The sequence below is a fragment of the Nicotiana tabacum genome, chromosome 2 (assembly GCF_000715075.1).
Source record: "Nicotiana tabacum cultivar K326 chromosome 2, ASM71507v2, whole genome shotgun sequence".
NCBI classification, from domain to species: Eukaryota; Viridiplantae; Streptophyta; class Magnoliopsida; order Solanales; family Solanaceae; genus Nicotiana; species Nicotiana tabacum.
In genome coordinates, this window is record NC_134081.1 from 111,971,440 (window position 1) to 111,975,091 (window position 3,652).

At 41.3% G+C, this 3,652-nt stretch overlaps 1 non-coding gene across 1 annotated transcript; it reads right to left on the minus strand.

Moving 5' to 3' along the window:
* Window positions 1–200: 200 nt before the first annotated feature.
* Window positions 201–307, minus strand: LOC142173883 (small nucleolar RNA R71). Its single transcript, XR_012703245.1, has one exon. It is a non-coding gene; the product is annotated as a small nucleolar RNA R71 (small nucleolar RNA).
* Window positions 308–3,652: the final 3,345 nt, after the last annotated feature.

Consider the following 3,652-nt stretch of genomic DNA (forward strand, 5'->3'; position numbering starts at 1 on the left):
TCCTGAACTACTTGGATATTAGTGATACTTATATCACTAACAGAGTCACTCCAGACTATGTGAGGCTCACAATGTTCCCGTTTTCTCTATTGGGCGAAGAAAATCGGTTGTTGAAGGAGGAACCAACTAATTCTATTACATCATTCCATGATCTGGCGAGGAAAGTTTTAGCACGATTGTTTTCTTCAGGAAAAACTGCAAAGATTAGAAGTGAGATAGTCACCTTTAAGCAGAAATCGGGGGAGTCTTTATATTCATCTTGGGAGAGGTTCAAGGGGCTGCTCAGAGATTGTCCTCATCACAACTAGATAAATGAAGTGTAAGCTCACACCTTCGTAGAAGGGCTCCATACGGAGACAAAAATTGTGGTGAATGCTGCAGCGGGAGGTTAAGTGTTAGAGAAAAGCTTTGATGAAATTTGTTTCTTATTGAACAAATTCTCCAAAAGTAATCCTGATTGGCAAGGAGAGATGGGCAGAGACACCGTTCAAAAATCTGCGGGGTCCTCGAGTTAGATGTTATTTCTGTATTTTTAGCGCAGGTTACCACATTGGCCAACCAAGTCAATAAGATGACCTTGGTTTTTAACAAGCAACAAGCTCAGCCAGTGCAACGGGTTCAGATATTTTGTGAAGTATGTAGAGAGGGTCACACGAGAACTTATGCCCAGCTAATTCAGAGTCTGTATGTTTTGTGGGTAATGCAAATATGGGCCAGACAAACCAATATGGGAATACTACAATCCTAAAGGGAGGAACCACCCAAACTTCTCTTGGGGTGGAAACCAAGGTGCTCAAAATTAGTATAGGCCACAAGCTCCTCAACAGTAATATAGACCACCACAGGCTGAAAAACCTACAAACCCGATGAGTCACATTGAGGAGATGCTAAAGAAATTTATGGTTGATCAACAGGCCCAGGTAGCAGCCCACTCTACAACTATTCAAAATTTGGGGAGACAAATTGGGCAACTTACCAGCGCCCAAAATACTCGACCAATTGGAGCTCTTCCAAGCGACATTGAGGCTAATCCTAAGGCATCTATTAATGCGGTGTCATTGAGGAATGGGAGATAGTTAGAAGAAGTCCCATTAAAAAAAAGAAAGCAAGTGACATTTAATGAAAAACATGCCACCATAGAAGTAGAATCAGAAAAAGCAAAGGAGTCAGAGAAGCCAGTTGGAGAGGCAGTGGCAAAGCAAACCTAACCACTAGTTGCAAGGACACCACCTCCTTTCCCTCAGAGATTGCAGAAACTAAAGGATAATGCTGCTTATAATTTTTTTTTTGATATTTTGAAGTAGATGCAAACTAACATTACACTGGTAGACATCTTTAAAGAAGTTCCCAAATATGCCAAATATATCAAAGACATAGTGACAAATTAGAGGAGGTTGGCCGAGTTTGAGACTGTGGCACTCACTGAAGAATGTAGCTCAAGAATTCAAAGCAAGCTACCTAAGAAATTGAAGGATCCAAGTAGTTTCACTATCCAAATCTTGATTGGTAAGCACGCAGCCGGGCGAGCTTCGTGTGATCTTGGGGTGAGCATCAATCTGAAGCCGCTATCTATTTTAAGACAGTTGGGGTTGGGTGAGCCGTGCCCAACTACGGTGATTCTACAGTTGGCCGATCGCTCCCTTGCTCATCCTGAAAAGGTGATTGAAGATGTGTTAGTTCAAGTGGGTTCTTTTATATTCCCTGCTAATTTCATTATCTTAGACTATGGGCCTGATCAGGAAGTCCCATTTATTTTGGGGCGTCCATTATTAGCCACGAGCCGAGCTATTATTGTTGTTTGTGAATGAAATAGGACAATGAGAGTGGGTGATCGAGTGAAGGTATTCAATGTGTATAAAGCACTCAGTTTGCCAGCCCACTATGAAGAGTTATCCATGATTTCTGTGGTGTAAAGTGATGTGACTTCATTGGTGTGGTATATGAGCCCCATAGATCCTCTTGAACGAGTTTTGATGGGGCATGAAGAAGAAAGTGAAGATGATATGGAAGAAATTGAGCAAGTCCTTAACATGTCTTGCAAGTATGTCCATGGGCTTAGAGATTTGAAGAGTTGGACAGACTTGTTACTCTGACCCCTCCTAAACCATCTGTTGAAGAAGCTCCAAAGCTAGAGCTTAAGCCTCTTCCAGCGCATCTGCACTATGCTTACTTGGGAAATTCTGAAATGTTGCAAGTGATTATCTCATCCAACTTGACCAATTTGCAAGAAGAAAAGCTGCTAAGAGTGCTTCGTGAGCATAAAAAAGCTATTAGGTGGACAATTGCTGATATCAAGGGGATCAATCCATCATTTTGCATGCATAAAGTTTTTTGGAAGATGGACATCGCCCCAATGTTGAGAAACAAAGTAGGTTAAATACTATTATGAAGGATGTCATGAAGAAGGAAGTAATTAAGTGGCTTGATGCAGGTATCATCTTTCCTATTTATGACAGCAACTGGGTAAGCCCAATGCAATGTGTGCCTAAAAGGGGGGGATGACTGTTGTAGAGAATGAGAAAAATGAGCTAATTCCTACTCTCACCGTGATGGGGTGGAGAGTTTGCATTGACTACAAAAGGCTTAACAAAGTAACCTGCAAGGACCACTTCCAACTTCCATTGATTGACCAAATGTTGGATAGGTTGGCTGGGTATGAGTACTATTTCTTCCTTGATGGTTATTCGGGGTACAACCATATTATCATATGCCCGGAGGATCAGGAGAAAACAATTTTCACATGTCCTTGTGGTACTGTTGCTTTCAAGCGAATGCTATTTGGTCTTTGTAATGCACCGGCTACTTTTCCGAGGTGCATGATGGACATTTTTACTAATATGGTGGAAAAATTTGTACAAGTCTTCATGGATGATTTTTCAATCTTTTGGTCTTCTTATGATGATTGTTTGAAGAATTTGGGCAAGGTGTTGGCACGTTGTAAACAAATTTGGTGCCAAATTGGGAAAGTGCCATTTAATGGTGCAAGAGGGCATCGTGTTGGGACATAGAGTGTCAAAGAGTGGCATTGAAGTTGAGAAGGCGAAGGTAGAGGCGGTTGTAAAATTACGTCCACCCATCTCTGTAAAGGGCGTCCGGAGTTTCTTGGGACACGCGAGTTTCTGTAGACGCTTTATTAAAGTTTTTTCAAAAATTGCTACTCCATTGTGCATGTTGCTTGAAAAGGATGTGACCTTCAATTTTGATGAAGCCTGCTTGAAGACATTTGAGGAGCTCAAATAAAAGTTGGTGGTTGCCCTTATTATTATGGCACCAGATTGGTCCTTACCATTTGAACTTATAAGCGACGTGAGTGACCATGCTATTGGAGCAGTGCTAGGCTAGAGGAAGGACAAGACTCCATATACTATGCGAGTAAGACTCTTAATTATGCACAACTGAATTACACCACCATTGAAAAGGAGTTGTTGGCAGTTGTGTAGGCCTTTGAGAAATTTTGGGCTTACTTGGTGGGGACAAAAGTTATAGTCCATATTGATCATGTGGCAATAAGGTATCTATTTACAAAAAAGGAATCCAAGTCTAGATTGATACGTTAGGTGTTGTTGTTGTTGTAGGAATTTGATGTAGAAATACGAGATCGGAAGGGCGTATAAAACCAAGTAGCCGACCATCTATCAAGGCTAGAAAATCA